The 21,327-nt window shown below is 47.7% G+C and overlaps 1 long non-coding RNA gene across 1 annotated transcript; it reads left to right on the plus strand.

Moving 5' to 3' along the window:
• The first annotated feature begins 11 nt into the window (after positions 1–11).
• On the plus strand, positions 12–1,439 carry LOC131513785 (uncharacterized). Its single transcript, XR_009262797.1, has 3 exons — positions 12–195; positions 991–1,135; positions 1,323–1,439. It is a non-coding gene; the product is annotated as an uncharacterized LOC131513785 (long non-coding RNA).
• The last annotated feature ends 19,888 nt before the right edge of the window (positions 1,440–21,327 follow it).

Here is a 21,327-nt window from a genome sequence, read left to right on the forward strand (position 1 = left end):
CCTAGGAGGCATAATGGCCTCATTATTATGTTAACCAGAAGGCTGAGGTTTCTTAAAAGGGCACCTCCCTTTCCTGGGTTTGTTTCACCCAACTCCCTACACTCAGCTGAGCACCCGTCTCTGGAGGGCAGGCGACCCACTGGATCTTAAACCAGCTTGTGGCCTCTGGACAAAATGTACTCGAATTAAAGGAAGGTAAAGGGAAGGGGGAGGGGGAGGGGAGGACGCTGAACGTCGGTGCAGAGTTGGTTGACTCAAAGGTTAACCACCCACTGACACAGAGGAGAAATAACCTTTCTGAAGCCCAGTTTTCACTAGCTGCTTGAGCTGCAAAGGAATAGAGAGATTGCACGGAGTCAGAGCTGAAGACAGCCTTGATTCGGTTCACTGGATTCTAGCTTGCCGAAACAAGCTTGCCAAAAACAAACAAACAAACAAACTGAAGGGGCTGGGGGTGAGCAGCAGCTTTTACAGAGTCTTAAATGTAAAACCAATCTGCCACGTATTGTGTTAGAAACATGCACGCCTTGGCAGTTCTGTTGCCATCTCTGTTTCAATGGTCAGCATGGCCCATTTCGAAGACCTGCCCCAGTCCTCACTTGCCCCAGTCCCACTGCATTTTTCTGAATAAACCCTGTGCCCCGGGTCCAGCGCGCCCTGCTCAGAGCAAAACTTGAAGAACTCGAAGGCAATGACTTCTCTCCTCTCCATCTTCTGGCTATCTAGCTGGCCATGGATTCTCAAGTTTGGCTTTCACTTGAGCTGACCCGGGTCTTGTTTTCCTGGGACTTTCAGATTTTTTTTTTTTTTTTTTTTTTTGCAGGTGGTTCCCCAGGAAGGCCTCCAGTGTTTCCCCAGTCGTGATAGCTTTCTATTCTATTTTCAGCCTCTGCACCGATAACCCTTTTGTTCTCTCTGGAGCCCCCATGCTGACAGGGCGTCCTTCCTCCTTTATAATCTGTCTGTCTTTCTGTATATTTATCTCTGCAGGAATGTAACTCCAAAGAAAGAAAAGTCAGCTCCAGGTTTATCCCCTGCAGCTTAGCTGGCTGTTTATGTCTCTACAAAGCATTCACCCCAGAAAGGAATGTGTACAGCTGGAGGCATCGCAGAAAACAACACACCCCAATGTCAGGTAACTGAGTCAGGTACACCGGGAACTCAAAACAGATCTATTTTTCCCTTTGTATGAGAACAAATGGAACCGTGAGTGCCCAAACTCCAGTGGGAGAAAGCGGCTGCGGGGGGGAGAGGGGGTGTTGGGAGAATCAAAACAAGTGGTGTTAGGATCTGGTTTTTTTTTTTTTTTTTTCCTTTCCCAGGGCTCCTGCACCCCGCCCTCAGGGCAGCCAGGCCAAGAACAGGAGTTGATTCTTGACGGGAAAGCTCCAAATGAGACCCGACCTTGAAGGTTCTGCCCTGGAGCGCTGGAGGCTGGAGGCTGGGGCAGGGGGGTGTGGGGGGGGAGAGATAGGGTTGTGTGTGTCCGAGTCCTATCTGTGGCTTTGGATGAGTCCTTTGTATTTATGTTACCTATTCCCAATTCCTAAAATAAAGGTGATTAAGAGATTATTCAAAAAGGAAGCTTCTTGGGGCGCCTGGGTGGCGCAGTCGGTTAAGCGTCCGACTTCAGCCAGGTCACGATCTCGCGGTCCGTGAGTTCGAGCCCCGCGTCAGGCTCTGGGCGGATGGCTCGGAGCCTGGAGCCTGTTTCCGATTCTGTGTCTCCCTCTCTCTCTGCCCCTCCCCCGTTCATGCTCTGTCTCTCTCTGTCCCAAAAATAAATAAAAAACGTTGGAAAAAAAAAAAAATTAAAAAAAAAAAGGAAGCTTCTGGAAGCTGATAAAAATTGCTGTAAGCTTAGAGGCAGAGTGAGTCTTTATGCTACTTTATTCTTCCACAGAACCTTTTAAATAGGCATGGTAAGATTTTAAAAGGCAAGGTCTAGGGAGTGTAATAGGCGAAAACGCTCAGACACCCTCCTGCTCTGAGCCATTTTCTAACCCTGACACCTATCACATGAAGCAACTCAGCTCGGATTCTGAGCCACCCGTTTTCTCCCTTCCCATTTCCCCTTTCCCGCTCTTTCTCGCTGTCCTGGCTGGCCTAAGTCGTCCTGGTCACCTTGCTTTTCTCAGGGCTTACATTCCTCGCTGCGGACGGAAGCTCTCTGGAGGCTACTGTCGAGGGTCAGCCTCGGCCTCTCCGTGGCGACACCGTCCGCTAGGTGTGCCCGCAGCCCTCACCTGGACCCACATTGCTGGGGCAGCCCCCACGGACACGGCCCTGACCTGAGCCAGTGTTGTGGCCGGACTGGCTCTCGTGGTCCCTGTTACGATTACAAGACGCACCTCAGCAATGGCCGTCGAGGAACTTTGAAAAGAAAAAAGTTTATGACACACACGTCCTAGAGAGTACAGAGCATGCCCAAGACCACGGAGTGAGATCATGGGGGGGGGGGATGGAGTGGGGAGAGAGGGAGGGGGAGAGAGAGAGAGAGCGCGCCAGAGCAAGCCCAGAACTGGGGTTATGCCTTATTGGGGTCAAAAATGGGGTGCCTAGTGTTTCTCGGGTTCACCCTTTATTGGCGAGTTTAAAATAAGAGCAGAAATCAAAGCACGGGAAGGGAAAAGCAGGGTCACTCAGTCCGTTATCTTTGGCACTCGGGGCTTTCTAAAGGGTGAATTCATGGGCGGGGTGGCCTGGTTCTTTATCTCGTTGTGTGGTGGGCAGTGTGTTTATCCGAGATGACCGTCTTTGAAATGGAGGCCTCAGCAACCAAAAGCTTAGTGTCAGGACTCACACTAGAGCTACCCTGTGAGAAAGTGCTGAGCTCACCTCAACCCCAGTCCCCCACGACTGGCTGACCGTCCCGATGTGCCATCAACTATCTAGCACAGACAGCTTCCGCATACTTACGTGGACAGTCTGCCCAACCTCAGACCGTGTCCTACACGTTCCATGGCACTGTCCTACCACGATACAGTACAAGTCGTTTGGCCACTGCCTCCGTTCATGAGGACAAATTCCTGATTATTCTGTTCCTTTTCTTTGTCCGTTCATGCTCTGCACTCCTGATTAGTTGGTATGAGCTCTGACCCAGCCCTCCAGGGTAAGCCCTGGAGTGTCCCTTACCTTTACGTCTCTTAGATAATTCCCTGCCTGGATCGGGTAGCCAGAGTTTAAGACTTCAAGGTCCAGCCATGAACAAGCCACATGGCACTGTGGGTGAGCCATCATGCATGGCAACCTCCAGCCTTTGGATTCCAGCCAGATGCCTGTGCGTCAACCTGAGTGAAGGCTTGAGAATGGGTCTTGATGAGAATGATCTCAGAAGAGAAACCGGATTCCCCATCGCCATTTTCTGTCTTGACATAACAGCTTCTTGCCTCCCCCCACCCCTGGGGGTGCAGAAAGTCTGTCCCGGGAAGTGACTTCGGTGGCAGAGAGACCCCAAGAAGCAACCCTCGGTGTCATTTCTAAGCCACAGTCCAGATCCAGGGTTCCAGTCAGCACTGGAAACACACATCACTAGCGGTCTGGCTATTGCCGCTGGAACTCACACGGGCAAACCTGGAGAAGTTCAATACTGCACGCGTGTTCAAACGAGTGCAGTGATGAAATCACCGGTGCCTTCCACAGCCATAGCCCCGAAGCAGGTGAATTGGGTAACGTTTATCTTATGTCCATTACATGCACAGTTTGGCCCTCACTAAAGGCAGCAAAAAACCCAACAGTTCCAGTGATGAGGATAGATATATATAAATAACTAATAAAGAACAGCATGTTTATGAATAATCATACGTTATTACAGACCCAAATAAAGTGTTGTGGGAGCACAAAGAAGAAGAAGACAGGACTTCCATTGGCAGCAGGAAGTAGGAAGAGATGGGGGAGAAAGACTTCATTTCACCTGGGACCCACAGGGCAGGGTCTTAAAGGGATTCTTACTGAGTGAGCCAAATGAGAAGTCCTTCAGGGTAGCTGCTTCCCCTGGCTCATGGCTGCTGCCCCAGAGCCTGTTCTCTCTGACTTTATCGTGAGCTTGAGATATCCAGGGGAAAGGACTCCCAGGCAAAGACTGGTATTCTAAATATCAAGTGACCAGTAAGGCACAGGCAATAACCAGTGGGAATGGACATACTGAGCAGGTACGTGCCTGCCAACATCAATCCCACATGCAGGGGTGCAGCTGGTGGGGAAGACAGAAGCAAGATGTCAAAGAAGTTTGGGACTAGAGAAAGGTTTGGAGAAGAGCAGCCAAAGGAATATTATAGCAACTCCAATGCCTGGCAGGGTTTTTGTTTTGTTTTGTTTTTCTGGTGTGTGTGTGTGTGTGTGTGTGTGTGTGTGTGTGTGTGTGTGTGTTTTGATTTTGGTTTTGGTTTTGGTTTTTTTTTAAGGGAATCTTTGAATATGGTTTTTTTTTTAAGTTTATTTATTTTGGGAGAGAGAGACCATACAAGTAAGAGAGGGCCAGAGAGAGAAAGAGAAAGAGAGAGAGAGAGAGAGAGAGAGAGAGAGAGAGAGAGAGAGAATCCCAAGCAGGCTCCACATTGACAGCACAGATCCAGGGCTGAATCCAGGATCTGTGGACCTATACCTGATCCAGGGCTGGAACCCACGAACCGTGAGATCATGACCTGAGCCGAAACCAAAAGTCAGATGCTTAACCGACTGAGCCACCCAGGTGCCCCTCTTTGAATTTGTCCTAATGGGTATGTCTTGTTTTTAACATTAAGTAATAAAGATACGAAAATAATCTACTAATATTAAGAGGATATTTCAAAATATCCAAAAGGGTTTCAAAAGGAGACTGTGGAACTACTTCATACCCATTAGGATGGCTACTATTTAAAAAAAGAGAAAGAGGGGTGTCTGGGTGGCTCAGTCTGTTAAGCATCCAACTTCGGCTCAGGTCACGTTCTTACGATTCGTGAGTTCAAGCTACGCATCGGGCTCTGTGTTGACAGCTCGGAGCCTGGAGCCTGCTTCAGATTGTGTCCCTGCCCCTCCCCTGCTCGTGCTCAATCTCTCTCTCTCTCTCTCTCTCTCTTAAAAATAAACATTAAGAATTTTTTTATAAAAGGAAAGAAAAGGGGCACCTGGGTGGCGCAGTCGGTTAAGCGTCCGACTTCAGCTCAGGTCACGATCTTGCGGTCCGTGAGTTCGAGCCCTGCGTCGGGCTCTGGGCTGATGGCTCGGAGCCTGGAGCCTGCTTCCGATTCTGTGTCTCCTTCTCTCTCTGCCCCTCCCCCTTTCATGCTCTGTCTCTCTCTGTCTCGAAAATAAATAAATGTTAAAAAAAATTTTTTTTTTTTAAAAATAAAAAAAAAATAAAAAAAAAAAAGGAAAGAAAATAACAAATGTTGACCAGGATGTGGAGACGTTGGAATCCCAGTGCACCTTTGTTAGGAATGTAAAATGATACAGTTACTTGAAGAGCAATATGGCAGCACCTCAAAAAAATTCAGAATAGAATTATCCTATGAGTCAGCAGCTCCACTTCCGGGTATATACCAAAAAGAATTGCGAGCAGGGACGAGAACAGATGTTTGCACACCCGTGTTCATGGCGGCACTATTCACAATAGCCAAAAGGTGGAAACAACCCAAGGGTCTATCAGTGAATGCATGGGTAAACAAAACGCGGTCTATACTAACGATGCAATAGCATTCGGTTTTATACAGGAGGGAAATTCTGACACCTGCCACAACATAGATGAACTCTGTCAACATTCACATTTGTAATACACATATTCTTAAAAAGTTCATTGAAAAGGAGGGTATTGCAGACAGGGGGACTGTTTGTGTAAATCCTGGAGGGGAAAAGCAGAGTGCACGCCTAGTCCCGTCGCGACACCCACGCGGCCTTGCCCGGGCCCCACACTGGACATGAACGGTGAGAAAGCTGAAATATTCCATTGAGTCAGATGGCGAAAGTGCATGACGTCAGAGTCAGGTAAGTTATTTTATGGTGATCTGACAGTTTTTGAGGAAGCGGGTGAAATGACTCACGACGAATTTCGGGGAAGTATCTGTCGACAGAAGTGTGTGGGGTCATTGAGTGAGGAAGACACTGGAGGCCTCGGCGCAGAAGAAAGGGCTAGGAGAACAGGGGACTCTTCCAGGCGAACGGCAGTTGGGGAAGGACAGGACAGATGTTGCAGAGGGGGAGCCCACGTGAAGGGTGGGCCAACGAGAGCAGTCATCTACGACGTTATGGAAGCTTGGGAGAGAGATACTGATGGGGCTTTTCCTGAGATCAGCACGGAAGGCGCGGGAACCCCTGCTGCCTGAAGTGTCTGTCACAAGGGGACATCTCATCAGGCGGAGATGTGAGCAGACAAGGATGGAGCAGAGGTGAAGAGCCGGCAGAAATGCCTGAGGCTCCATCGCACGGGTCCTGCAGACTCTGCCCCGAACACTGTCCCCACCCTTCGGTTCTCCAGCTTGTCCAGAGCTTCCCCTCGAGGCTGCTTCCTTAGGGAAGGCCTCACCTCATCTTCCCCAGCCCCGTGGTGATTTAGATGGCCCTCCCAGGAGCTCTGTACCGAGACGCCCTGTACCTCTCACTGCCCTTGCCACGTGTCACCGTAATTGCTCTTTCGATGTCCCGGTACAGTGACTGGCCCACAGAAGATGCTTAATAAACACCTGTTGACCAGACGAGAGGAAGGGAATGAGTAAGGCTTTAACGCGCCCATCTAGATGTCATGGACAGACGGCGGGGAGGGGACAAAAGAGTACACAGAAAGAAAACAGAATGTATGCCAGGACAGACGCTGTACATTGAGAAGGAGGAAGAGAGAAGAGAACACAGCAGAGAAAACAGAATGATCTCGAGAGCTAGAGAAAAAAGTCACAGTGGAGAAGCACCACTGTAATGGGGAAAGAGAAAGTTTCAGGAAGGGGATACGACAGCGTAGCAGGGATGAGATGAGGAGAAGGACAGTGACCCAGAGCGTTTTTTGGGCTCGGCATCCTGGAGGCCTGTGGAGGCGGGAGAGGGATGTGAGCTCAGCAAGAGCGGGCTGTGGTGCAAATGCCACCTCTAAGCCCTTTGTCGTCGGCAGGGAGAGGGAGGCTTGCAGCCTCTCAAAGGAGGAAGGGGCATAGGTTTTTCCCCTTTGTGAGGACTGCACACATGTGAGACTATTCGTAGTCATTTGTAGGGAGAGCATCACAAGACAAAAAAGGAAAAGGCACAGATAATAGAATCAAGTCAGTGGAGTTTGCAGGAGGACTCAACGTCAAGGTCAGAGTCTAGGGCTTTGGCCTTCAAAAGACAGAGGAAAAGGTCGTTCCTTAAAAGAGGGGGGAGGAAGGAGGAAAGGACAAGCAAAGAAAGCAGGCAGGTGAGGGGGGCTGAGGGGGCCCCCTTGGATGGGCCAAGGTCAAGGCTGAGTGAGAGGAGGGCCATTAGAGGTGAGGCTGGGTCTTGGCAGGTTTGGGGAAAAGAAGGTCTTGGAAATCCCTACCTACTCAAGAGGAAAGAATGTTAATATACACGGAATATCTAGACCCCTCAGAGCCCTTGAAATCCCAGCACGCAAACCCTGGAGGGTCACTCCTTTCCAGCCGCCCCGGTGAGTTCAACGAGACTTTCCGAGAAGAGGAAAAGACTTTGTATCCATTCCAAGAATTGTTGCAAGCAGCAAAGTTGGACTCAGAAAACCCCCGGTACAACCAGATCACTGTCTCAGGATGGCCTGTCCACACTCCCACCTCTGCTTTGTGACCTGTCTGGCTTTCGGCCCTGCGGCCCTCTATGCGGCTGCCGGTCTCTTGAGAGTCGCGACCCCGGTGTGGCTGGAGCCAACCTAACTGCAAGGGAGAAAGGAATTCCTACGTGATGGGTACAACTGGGGGTGTGCCGGAAATGTGCGCCTACCATTTCCCTGGAAGAGGTGTGCCTTCCACATCCAAATGAGAAGACAGGCCCCAGGAAAAGGAGGCCGTTCATGCGGTCACCTGCGTGGATTGGTCACCTGTGGATCTCCTGTGCCAGGAAATGACAGCAGGGGCAGGCTGCCTGGAAAAGCCATTCTGGAAAACGAGGAAGAAGACGGAACTGGACAGGGTGCTTCAGTAAAGACGTCTAGACAGCAAGACCCCTGGGTACTGGGGACAGGGAAGACGTGGAGAAACCTGCAGAAAGGGGAGGTAGAGAGGAGCAAAAACAAAACAAGAGCAGAGCCAAGCCCCATATGCGTCATAATTTCACTTGGCGTTGGCTTTGTTCCAGGGCCAGTGGCGGATTTTGAGAAAGAACCTGTTAGCAGAGAATGTGGCCGAACCCAGAGTGGGATTAGCTCAGAGTTTATTCTGTCAGAGCAATCCACCCAGGTACAAGAGAGTAAAGCCAGGGTGTGCTGGCATGAACCCAGAAAGCACGAAAGGCAAATGAGAGCCGGATGGGGCGTCCCCAGCAGCTGGCTTATCTCCTACTCCTCTCCCCTCGAGCGGCCGGTCAGTCTGGTTTCTACAGAGCTCCCCTCTCTGTCCTGAGAATTCCCTCGTACTGTTCTCTCCTTTAACCATCCCCGGCCACCCTGTGAGGTGGGTACTACCGTCCTTCCCAGCCTGCAGATGAGGAAACGGAAGCCCGGAGAGGTTAAGTAACTTACCCAAGGTCACTCATAGAGTAGGCGGAGCCTGGACTCAAGTTCAGGCCATTGTGACTCTCACGACTGTGTTCTCAAGACCACCTCCCAGGTGCTGCCCTTTCCTGAACACAGTAAAGAAAAATGAGTAGAGGAAGGGAGGGAGGGAGGGAGGGAGGGAGGGAGCTGGAAGGGAACATTTGAGAACGGAGCCGTGCTTCTGAGACACGTCCCGGCAGGGCCAGGGAGGCAGCAACACCAGATGCAAGAACAGAGCCCCAGTATCACCCAGTTCAGAAAGATGGGGTGCTGCGCCCCCAGGCCCCACAAACGTGTACCATGAACTTGGTTATTTTTACCTCTGGCTTATTCCCGCTCTGGCCTCCCTTCCAACTATTAGTACCAGAACATTCTTCGGGTAATTTTTCCTTATAAAGGAGATACTACTCTTACAAAAAAGGTCAACTAGCTAAAAATATTTTGCTTGATTTTCCATGTGCTTTTCTGCATGATTTCTTTGCTTCAAGTCCTGCCTCAGAAAAACTACTAAAACATTTTCCATACACAGGGAGTCATTTTCCAGTCATTTTCCAGTGCCAAATGTCTCTTGTCCTTCTTCCTTCCCTGCTTCACCCCCTTCGATCTTCTCCGTAACTTCCAGAAGAACCAAAAGAAAGATTTTATTTTTAAAGGAAGAGAGAAACATTCCTTTGACCTTTAAAACCACAGGGCCAAAGTTCCTTTTTAGTAAATCCCTTTACAACAGCAAGGGCAGGGCGCTGTTGCATGCGGGCTGTGGAAATGAGCATTTCCCTTGGGGCAGGGTCTCCAGATGCCCATGCACCTGACCCCCCGAGGGTAGACATAGCAGCTGAGCGCCCCATTGAGTGATTTGAGGGGGACCCCCAAATAGTACCTGGAGTCCCTACCAGCGGAATTACTTGCTTGAGCCAAGACATGGAAGAACCCCATTCAAAGTTCTCCTCCTCGAATATTCTTGCCTCTGTGTCTCTACTTGGCAAAATTCTGCCCCTTCTTTAGTACACAGCTCAGTTTACCTGCTCAGGGTAAATGCTCCTGTCTTCTGGATTCCCACAGCAGCTGATTCCAACCACCGTTACAGCTCTTAACTTGCCATTTACTTGTTTGCACGCCTGTCTTCCCGTGGAACACTCCCTCTCCCTGTTAGATCCATAAGCACTTCCATCCAAGCTGGGAGCTGTCTCAGCATTTCCATAAAAATAAGACCTGGGACCCAAGGTGTGCTGTTAAGGAGAACATTATTCGGATGCTTGTTAAAATGGTATGAAAGCTTTTCTTTTTCCCCAAGACTATTGCAGAAGGGAGAGCGAGACTGGGCTCCACTCTGAATAAGGCAAGGACACATGAGGATTTATACCCAAGGAAGGAGGGCAGAGGGGAGGGGTGGGTCGATATTACTCAGAGGACATGTCAAGATGAGGGCACTCTTGCCAGATGACCTCGCAGGATTCTTTGCTAAGTCTGGGCTGGGAAGACCAAATCCAGGAAGGGGGCCAATCTGGAGGCCTAGTCGAAAAGAGGGCTCGGAGGAGCCTAACTGAAGTTTGGTCAAGGTCAGCCTTGGCAGTAAAGGGTGTACAGAGTAAAAGAAGCTAATTGCAGAGAGTAACTCATTCTTGTCATTCAACTCAATTCACATTATTCTTTCTGTAAACCACTGCTGGCCATTTGACAGAAGTTCTCTTGGACCAAACTCAAGTCCAGGTTCTCCTGAACTCTCTTCTCAACTAGGCTTTGACGTTTGGGCTTCCGTGTTTGTCTCTGCACTGTCCAAGTTCAGCAAGAATCCTGTGAAGTCCATGAAGCCAGACCACCCCCCCATCCTCATATATTTTCTCCTAAACTACTTGAGGGCAGATTGTATGCATTACGTCCCTTTACCCCCGAGGACACCAGTGTTTGCCCGAGAACAAAGCTACCCTCTTAGGTAACCACAGCGGTTGTCAAATTCAAGAAACTTCCATTGATAGGATACTGTTATCTAAATCTACGGCTCATAACATATGTCTCTAATGGATCCCCAAGGTCTTAGTGCAGCTTTAAGCTGTTTAATGTTTGTAATAAAACAGAGAAAAGTGTTCTGTGCATCTACCGCGGAGACCATTCCTGAGGAACTTTCTACCAGTTTACACTAAAAACAAATGATTTGCTCCGTAAACTATTTATTGATCCAGCTCTGTGCAGTTTGCTTCTTGCCTAGCGTTTGAAGGCCCCTCAATACCTATTTGTAAATCCATGAAGATATTCTAACAATCCCGCTGGTATCGAGTTCATTTGAAAGATCTGATATTTCATTATAAATGCAATTAATCAGTAGGGACGTTGATGAGACAAAATACAGCCTGTAAAATTTTAGCGGGATTTGGGCTTCTGGGGGCACACAAGAATGAAAATGTCGACTTGAAATGTTCTTTATGAAAGTTACCCCAGGCGCCATAAGACCAGAAAATGCACAGTCAACAGGCATATCAGGGGCCCCCAGTGAGATCACTGAACTAAGCAAGACCCAACCCAAGCTCCAAGGCTCTTCCTTCTTAAAGGCAAAGAGATTGCCATTCTCCACTGGGAGGGTGTGTCTGGTGATTTCCTAATAAGGTGATACAGATTTTGAATCAACAGTACCTACTTGCCTGCAGACACACACAGTCTTCTATCCCTTTCTTCCATATCATTCCAAGAGACACCTTATAAGGCCAATGCTTTCTCCCTCTCCCACCATGTGCGACCTTCTAAAGGCTATCGCCTCTCTTTCCTGCTTTCCTCTGAGACTTTGCCCCAACAATCTCTCTCCCTCCCTCCTTTTGTCTCTCTCTCCCTCCCTTCTCTCTCTCTCTCTCCTTCTCTCTCCTCCCCTCCTCTCCCTCCCTCTCTCTCTTTCCTTCTCTCTGCCTCTCTCCCTCCTTCCCTCCCCCTCTCCTCTTTCCCTCCTTCTCTGCCTCTCCTTTCTCTCAATCTCTCTCCCTCTCTCCTTCTCTCTCTCCTTTTCTCTCCCTCTCTCTCCCTCTCTCTCCTCCATTTCTCTCTCTGCCTCCCTTCCTCTCTCTCTCCCTTTCTTTCTCTTTCTTTCTTTCTTTCTTTCTTTCTTTTCTTCTTTCTTTCTTTCTTTCTTTCTCTCTCTCTCTCTCTCTCTCTCCCTCCCTCCCTCCCTCCCTCACTCTCCCACCCTCCATCCCCGTCTCTGTCTCTCTTATCTTTCCCTCCTTCTCCGTTGGCTTTTCCCTTGTAACTCAGAGCCTACTCAAGTTCCTCAAGACCAAGTCCAGGCACAGCTCCTCTCACCCCCAGAGGCTACAGTGTTGGGTGCCGTGCTGGGAGGGTGTCAGACACGCAGGAGCGGGAACAAGGGACCAAAGAGACACTTGATAAAGAAGCTACACATGAGGAGAGAGTAAGATGAGGCCTTTAGTTCCAGAAAGTGAGAGTCTGGGGTGAGGGGTTAAAACCAATTTTAGAAAAATCCCGATAGGTGGAGACACAGGATAAGGACAGAAGGAATGTGAAATGTTGGCTGCTAAAAACTACTTACGAAGTGTCTTTTGTTTAAAATAAACCTTCACAGACGAGAACCTACTTTTACTTATTCGCAACACCTTGGGCCCCAAGTCGTGTCCGGGTGAGAGCTATTACAGACAATTCCCATCCGGCAGTCCCTCCCCCGGCTAACGAACTTCAGAAAAAAGGAAGGGAAAAGCCACGAGGGAATTTGAGTTTTCCAGTTCTCGGCAAAAACTGCCAGGTCGGGGTCAATTGGTTTCACCTCCGTCTGACTGTCTCCTTTGCATGGGAGGTAATTGGGCAGATTGGGTTTGAAGAAGTCATTCCCCAGAGCCAGCCCAGGTGGCCGCTTTTCTCTTAAGGACAGTTCAGGCTGCCTCTCCTGCTAATGTAGAAAGCAGAGAGTGGAGGGGCTCCTGGGCAACCGCACTAACACAGCAACTCAAGAGGGAAAAATACCCCAGCAGCAGGATTATCTCTGCCGTGGGCCCTTAGGGCTTTGCGGGCTCAGGGGGTCCCACGGGCCCGCACAGCCCATCGATGTCTCTGGAAAACGGGGCTGTGAAAGCTGCGGACGCTGGCCAGGTGCACAGCTTTCCCAGCTACATCTGTAGCCGTGGTTTATTCCCAGAGCACAGTCCCTTTTCGAGGCCTGAACTTGTCCCCCGGACAAGAACTAGTCCCCGACGAGGTAGCTTGAAATCGTTTCACATGTGCGGAAACTGAGGTTCTGAGATAGGAAGTCATTTTCCCAAGACCATACGCTAAGTGACAAAGATACGAAGTCATTTTCCCAAGATCATACGCTAAGTGGCAAAGATATGAAGTCATTTTCCCAAGGTCATACACTAAGTGGCCAAACTAGGAGGGACGCGGTGGAGGGTTCGGACCCAAAGCCCTCGCTTTTGTCGTCCAGTAGCTAGAAGCAGACACAGGAAGGATGGGAAGGCGCCAGGACCCCACCCCTCTCCTCCCCTCTCCTCCCCTCTCATTGCAGATGGGCTTTTGCAGCCGTTCTCAGAACGTTTCCGTGGCTCCCTCTGCCTAGAGGATACAATTCAAGTTCATGGGCCCAGTTCAGGGCTCTTCCGTGTGGTGTCCACCAGCCTCCCAGCCCTACCTTCTGCTGCCTCCTGCTTCCCCCGCACCTGTCTGCAACTCTCTCGCACATCCCGATCGCCACCTGGGTTTCCACTCTTCTTCCCCCTGCACTATCCCTGTGCATCCTTTTCCTCCTCGCGAAGCCGCCCCTGACCTTCCCAGCCCCTGGCAACGCTGTGACATTTAGCCTGCCCCCCTCACTTGACATTTGCCAGATGCAACCTTGAATTTTACATGAAGGTCCCACTGAATATGAGTAGGTCACGGAGAGTAAATGCCAGCCAGGGGACTGGGGACAGGGAAGCCCCAGAAGGACATACAAGTTAGGAAGCGCCTGACATACATCTGGCAAACGTGACATCGTAATAAGGCCCAGAAGGTACCCACGGCCAGAGACCGGGAGGAGGACCAGGAATCGGAAGGTCAGCATATATCGGAAGCCAGCAAGGAGCGGCACGGGGTGGTGGGGATCAAAAACTTAGGTTAAGACTCAGATATTAAAACTCTACTTCATATTTAGTGTGATTGAGGCAGACATCTTTGGGATGAGCACAGCAGGTAGAAAAAATTTTTTTTTATTTAAGTTCTATTTTTATTTTTGAGAGCGGATGCGTGAGTGAGCGAGGGGCAGAGACAGAGGGAGAATCCCACGAAGGGCAGAGAATCCCATGCAGGCTCCACACTGTCAGCATGGAGCCCCGACCGGGGGCTGGAACCCACACCCCTCGAGATCATGACCTGAGCCCAAGTCGGATGCTTAACCTACAGAGCCACCCAGGCGCCCCCCACCAGGTAGAAATTTAAAAATGTTTGGAAGTGCTTTCCAGAAGACCACAGAATCAGCTAGTGAGATTTCTTCTTATTGCCCTAGACACTTTTCAGAACATTCACGGCAACGAGGCAAAGCCAAATAGGGTTCTTAGAGCTTTGCAAAGTCCTTATTTAATATGCTTGTGTGAGTTGTGACTCTCCAAGTCAGGAATACAGAGGCAAAGTTTTATCACTTACTTGTCCAGGGAATTCTTTTTCTCAAGAGCCTCTCCCAATTAGCGATGTTTGGAACACACTTAATAAATGCTATTTATATTTACGTGAAACCCATGTTTCCTTGTGGCTCAAAAAACTGCAAGACTGGGAAATTTTAGAGAGATTGGGCCTTATGTCACCAAAGTTTTACTGTATGAAAAGCCCAAGTTATAAGAGACGACCAGAAGGGGGGAGGTGAAGGGGGGGGAAAAAGTTACAGAGAGGGAGGGGGGCAAACCACAAGAGACTCTTAAATATACTGAGGACAAACTGAGGGTTGATGGAGGGGGGGTTGGGGAAAGGGGAAAATGGGTGATGGGTATTGAGGAGGGCACCTGTTGAGATGAGCACTGGGTGTTGTATGGAAACCAATTTGACAATAAATTACATATAAAATAAATAAATAAATAAATAAATAAATAAATAATTATTTTTTAAAAGCCCAAGTTATTGGTAGCTTTGGACAAAAGAAGTCCAGGCTGAATTATCCACAGCCAAGATAACTACAGAACTCTTTTTGAGGTGCACATCCAAAAACTGTAACCTTCCCAAATGATTTGATGTATTTCTGAAGTGGACATCGGATATTTTCTAATAATAAAGACACTAAATGGATAGTTAAGAAAAAAATTCTTAGTTATTTCTAGCTTGATTGTTCTCATTTCAGCATATGGAAAAAGCCCTGATCCTATGACAGAACCCGTTTCTTTCTCTTTTTTCTAAGTTTATTTTATTTATTTTGAGGGGGGGGGGGGGAGAGAATGCATGCCCATGAGAGCAGGGGAGCGGGCAGAGAGAGAAGGAGAGAGAGAATCCCAAGCAGGCTCCACGCTCAGTGCAGAGCCTGACACGGGGCTCCTCAAACTCATGAGCCGTGAGATCGTGACCTGTGCTGAAATCAAGAGTTAGACGCTTAACCAACTGAGCCATCCAGGCACCCCCATGACAAAACCTATTTCAAGGGCTTATTTTGTAAACTTTTGGGGGCTATTCTTTTGCCAAAAAAATCTTATCTTCTTGATCCATCTCAATTCTGTATTCTGCATGTAAAGAAATCCTTTGACACTGGACCACTTCTGCTCCCCTTCCAGAGACGGCGGCGAGTGAAGACAGTTGATGTACATTTGAGAAAGAAACGCTTTAAGAGATAAAATATTTGTAAAGTGGTGCAAATTTCAATGTCAGGCAAAAATTCCTTGGGACTTATTCACTGATTTATGATCTCTGCCTCTTGTTTCCTCCCATGTGAAGGAGCTGACAGAATGTTGAGCCTATCTTTATTTATGGGCACTGTTGTAATCTAAATTTTGGTTTGAGCTTTTCATAATTTTCCCAACGCAGTTTCAAATGCCACAAACGGATTCCTGATGTCACGGGTGGATATGTTTTCACTTAATCCTGATTCGTGCTGTCGACTCTTCCTATCAGAGCCAACGAGCCCGCTGCTGACATCCTGTAGGCCCTGATCTAAGGATGTCCCTGGAGCACGGATGTCCCTACTTCCCATCCCTATGAGACCCAAACTACACCTTTGTCTTTGTGTCTCTTTTGAACGCAAAATGTCTAGGCAGACTCAATGTTTTGCTTTGACGTGGCAACTTTCCCAGTCCAGGTAATTTGTGGCGTGCAATGAACCCGTTAAGGTGAATCAAGAATCTTTGACAATCACGCCACTTTATTTATGAAAGTCATGGCCTGCTTGGTTGAGCTAACTCTTGGGAAAGCCTTAGTTAAAGATGGCGGCACGTCTACTGACACGAGCATTCTATCAACACTGGTGTGTGAGTCTTAGGACTAAACACGTTCATCGCAAGGGAGATATTTCTGATGGAAGAGAACAGGTTAACTCCCCAATAAGGTCTCGAGTGAACACATATGGGCCTTCTGCATCCTTTCTTAAAATGTCTTAAGCCAAAGCATTGTGGAAGAAGAATGAGCTAGTCGTGGGTTATCCAAGAAGTAATCAGTTTTCAAGGGGATCTCTTTGGGCCTCTGAGGATTACCTGACTCCAGGCAATGAGGATGCTGTGGCCATTCCCAGTCTGCTCTTATCAGCATTTGTCCAAAGAGCTGCCCATAAAATACCTGTGTTTATTCAGGTAAATGGCTTTGACCTAAAAAAAAATAAGAAGAAGAAGAAGAAGAAGACATTTAAAAAAATTAAAGCATTTTATCTTTTCCTCAAATAAGAGCAAATTATGAGGATAAAGTGAGATCATAGGTGTGAAAAATGGTTTCAGAGTAAAAGTTGAATATCAACATTATTATAAAGCTTACCCTAGGGGCACCTGGGTGGCTCAGTCGGTTGAGCGTCTGACTTCAGCTCAGGTCATGATCTTGAGGTTCATGAGTTCGGGTCCCACGCTGGGCTCTGTGCTGACGGCTCAGAGTCTGCAGCCTGCTTCGGATTCTGTGTCTCCCTCTCCCTGGCCCTCCCCCACTTATGCTCTCTCTCTCTCTCTCTCAAAAGTTAGTAAATAAACATCAAAAATATTTTTTTAAAGATTATCTTATTAATAATAAGGGTTTACGTATTTCCTCCAAATACTTGTAAAAAAATGTTATACTTCAGGTTTGAAAATTTCTTTTTTTACAAATGTTTTTTATTTTTATTTATTTTTAAAATTTTTTTAATTAATTAATTTTTTTTTTTTAATGTTTATTTATTTTTGAGACAGAGAGAGACAGAGCATGAACTGGGGAGGGTCAGAGAGAGAGGGAGACACAGAATCTGAAGCAGGCTCCAGACTCTGAGCTGTCAGCACAGAGCCCGACGCAGGGCTCGAACCCACGGACCGTGAGATCATGACCTGAGCTGAAGTCGGACGCTCAACCGACTGAGCCACCCAGGCGCCCCGACAACTGTTTTTTATTTTGAGAGAGCGTGCACATGGGTGGGCAGAGGAGGGGCAGAGAGAGAAGATCCCAAGCAGGCTCCCCACTGTCAGCATGAAGAGCCCGATGCAGGGCTTGATTCCATGAACTGTGAGATCATGAGCTGAGCCAAAATCAAGAGCCGGACGCCTAACTGCCTGAACCACCCAGGCGCCTCTAGATTTGAAAATTTCATCCCTTCTCATTCATCTTGCAAAAAGCCTCCCAAGTTAAACAAGCTCCAAATAAGAAATCTAAAGATGAACTAAAGCTTGGAACTACAACAGATACGATATGGCAAATGTCAAATTCGTGATTCCAAAGTCATCTGGGTCCGTGAAAGTCCGTGAATGATGGATCTATACTGATGCTGTCCCCTTGAAAGTTTCAACCTGCATTTAAGAGAAGACAACAGAAGCTGATCTGTTTCCAGAAGAAACTGGCATAGAGAGATGGGGCCTCATGTGCACAAGGGGTCAGAACCCGGGAGAAGTCCCAGATCTGATCCCTTCCCAGTCAGTCAACATGCACAGAGCTTTCCAAAGTCCCAAGTCTCTCAAAAATGTCCCTCCCTCAGCCCTACATCTCCCACCATCTCTGTCCCTCCTCCTGTTTGCGGCATCAAAGATAACACAAGTGTCTTGTATCCCAAGTTGGGCTCACCCACCAACGCCAATTCCTGCGGAAAAAAAATAAGCAAAGGGAAGGGGAGAAGTGTCTTTTTATGAAAATCTGGTTGGTACCTTCTCTGGTCGCTGAAGTTCGGTCTCGATTTCTCAAGGACTCTGAGTGCAGGGGCATGTTTCTCTGCATGGCTTCTGCAGACCACCCTGTGTAAGGAGGCTTTTTTTTTTTTTAAATATAATTTATTGTCAAATGGGCTAACATAAACAGTGTGTAAAGCGTGCTCCTGGTTTGAGGGGTAGATTCCCGTGGTTCACCGCTTCCCTACAATGCCCAGTGCTCATCCCGACAAGGGCCCTCCTCAGGGCCCGTCACCCATGTTCCCCTCTCCCCTACCTCCCCTCCATCAACCCTCAGTTCCTTTTCTGTATTTAAGAGTCTCTTACGGTTTGCCTCCCTCCCTCTGTGCTCTTAAGGTCTGAAACTCTAGAGCTGAAAAGACCGACACTTCCCCGAGTTTGAACTAAAGGCTGTCTCTGCAGAACAATAAACAAAGCCACGAACCCCCCGCTCACAACAGGATCTGAGGGCTCTGCGCACAGCTGACAGGAGAGTCACAGCCATCGTCGGTGGGGGGTGGGGGGGGGAGGGATTTAATTTATGTTGGCTGCTTTGGCTTCCTCATCTTGTACGTATTTGGTTTGCGGAATGCAAGGAATTTGCTTGCTGGGCAAGTTTAGCCATTCTTTCTTTCTTTCTTTCTTTTTTTTTTCTTCCTAACCAGGCTCTTTGCTACTGAGGTATGTTTCTGAAAAATTCCCTCAGCAGATTGCTGCCAAAGCAGCACACGGTTCCGTGGGACAGTTTAAACGTGAAGGAAGCCCTCTCTGGAAATGCACTGTGTGTTGTACGCAAACAGAATCCGGCTCCGACTTTGAAACACATAGCTAGCCGGGCTTACTAACAAAACTCAGCACAAAGTCTAGAAGGACATCCCCTTCCTTGTGCACTCAGTACACAATGGGACAGAGTGTCTGCTAAGCACCCATCATGTGCAACATGAGAGAACTAAAGGTCACAGAAGTGAAAACCCTTGGCCAAGTTCAAATACTAAATGGCAGAGCAGGAATTTTAAACCGAGTCTCATGATACAAGGCCCATAGCGTTACGCTGGTGTATTTGCTTTTTTTTTTTTTTTCAACAAGTTGACCAACCCTGTAACTCTTACTACAATATTGGCTATTAGATTAAAAAAAAAAAAACATTTTGTGTTAAGAGTCAGAATAACAAATTTGAGAAAAATACATAAATCAAGGTCCAGACTGATGACTTACCAAAATCGTACAATTAATGTGCTTTTCTGATTTGCAAATAACCCCTGAACGTGATCTTAAACGTTCTCTGGCAAGTTAAATTGGTTGGCGATAACCTGTAGCTCTTGATTGTTCTCATATTTAATTTCCTCACGCGTATTTTTTTCAGAAACAATGAACATCAGATGTATCCTACGGAAAGGAATCCAAAAGCGCCCGTGGAGTCTGCAGGTAATGGCGAAGACAAAAGCAGGGGAAAATAAGATAGAACCACTGCGCCACCTAGTGATGAAACTCTCGCTGCGCAAGAAAACCAACTGATGGGATTCTATTTTGCAAATCCGTCCCCAGGATTCTCTGAGCCTGAAGGCTCTTCACAAAACTGGCCGAAAGAAAGATGTCTGATAACAACGAATAATGGAGAAATTAATGGCAGATCAACAAGCACAGTGGAATGGGGAAGATTCTTCTGTTAAGATTCCCTTAGAAGCTGGAGGTGAACCCAAATTCTACTCATCAAAGATCTGTCAACAGGTCCCGCTAACCTTTCTCCCTGTACCTTAAAACCAATTAACAAGGGTTCAACTTTAAAATATGGGTGGCATTAAGTACTTATTCAGTAAGTCCGGGCTAGTCTTCCTCCACAAGTGTGACCCCGACCCATTCTCTGTCATGGAGCTCAGTGTCATAACTGAGCATCCTTCCCCCAGGCTAGCTTTCCTTCTGCTCTTGTTCTGCACCCATGGCAATAAATCTGAAACTGACATTTCCTCTTCCATGCTTGGTAAATAGCAAAATTCCCGAAGATAGTTTACCAATTTATAAAAATACTTCAAGAGCCAAAGATAATAGAATCAAAATGAAAATGTCTTGTATTTTTAGAGACAGAGAGAGAGAAAGAGAGCACGAGTGGGGGAGAGGGAGGGGGGAGGAGAGAGAGAAAGAAAGAGGAAGAGAGAGAGAGAGAGACAGACAGAGAGAGAGAGAGAGAGAGAGAGAGAGAGAGAGAGAATCCCAAGCAGGCTCCATGCTCCACACAGAGCCCAACATGGGGCTCGATCCCAGGAACCCTGAGCCGAAATCAAGAGTTGGCTGCTCAACGGACTGAGTCACCCAAGCGCCCTGAAAATGTCTTTTTAATCTCAAGATTTATACTTAGCTCAAGAACTTTTTTAAGACGGAAGGGAATAATAATTTTATAATTCTTATGGTTGAATGAAAAAGCGATCTAGAAAAAAAGTACATTTCAATCCAGCAATTACATGAATATCTTGGTGTACGTGAAAAAGTTCACCTCCACTTTGCTTGCACAGTTTTTACATTTTTTTTTTCAATGCTTATTTATTTTTGAGAGAGAGAGACAGAGCACGAGCGGGGAAGGGGCAGAGAGAGAGGGAGACACAGAATCTGAAGCAGGCTCCAGGCTCTGTCAGCACAGAGTGGGACTCGAACCCATGAACCATGAGATCATGACCTGAGCCGAAGTCGGATGCTTAACCGACTGAGCCACCCAGGCGCCCCAGCTGGCACAGTTTTTCAAGTTAGCTAGCTGTTTCTCCCGCGGGGCTTGTAACAATTACAGCGACTGGCTCTGTTGGTCCCGATCTTTTCTCAGGCAGGAGAACAGATGAGCCTAATTGGGTACCTAGCCCTCGCCCCTAGAAATCCCTAACAAAAATTCAAAATATTCATTACATTTGATGATACAAATCCTGAGTCGATAATTTTTCAAATCCCCAGAATGCCATCTGGTCTTGGTCAAGAATGAGATTTTATCTTACTACAGGTAGGAGCTCCCAGAATGCTCTGTAGAAACCAATATAGCACAGAGCAGAAACAATAGGAAATAGGGTAAGAAAACCCCAGCACAGCATTTTTAGCTGTGCGACCTTGAGAAGTTTCTCCAATGCTTTGTCTGTGAAGGACTACCATAGCAAACCTTAGTAATCCACTTAAAGAATCCCCGGAAAGTGTTAAAGAATGAACGTGAAGTATCTGAACCGATAATAAGCACTCAGTAAGTGGTAGCCATTTATTAACAAAAGCAATAGTGTGCCTTTCAAGACAATCGTTCTTAGAAGAAGATGTTTATGTGGCCTCCAACTGGTCCTAGGCAAAACTGTAAAGTCAGCCGAGTTTGTCTTTAGGACCTCTCGCTTACTTTTCGGTGCCCCTCCAAAACCCGCACGCAGAACCGGCCCAGGAGAACTGACAGGAGGGTACGAGAAAACAGTCGTGACTACAGGG

The sequence above is a fragment of the Neofelis nebulosa genome, chromosome 6, assembly GCF_028018385.1.
Source record: "Neofelis nebulosa isolate mNeoNeb1 chromosome 6, mNeoNeb1.pri, whole genome shotgun sequence".
NCBI classification, from domain to species: Eukaryota; Metazoa; Chordata; class Mammalia; order Carnivora; family Felidae; genus Neofelis; species Neofelis nebulosa.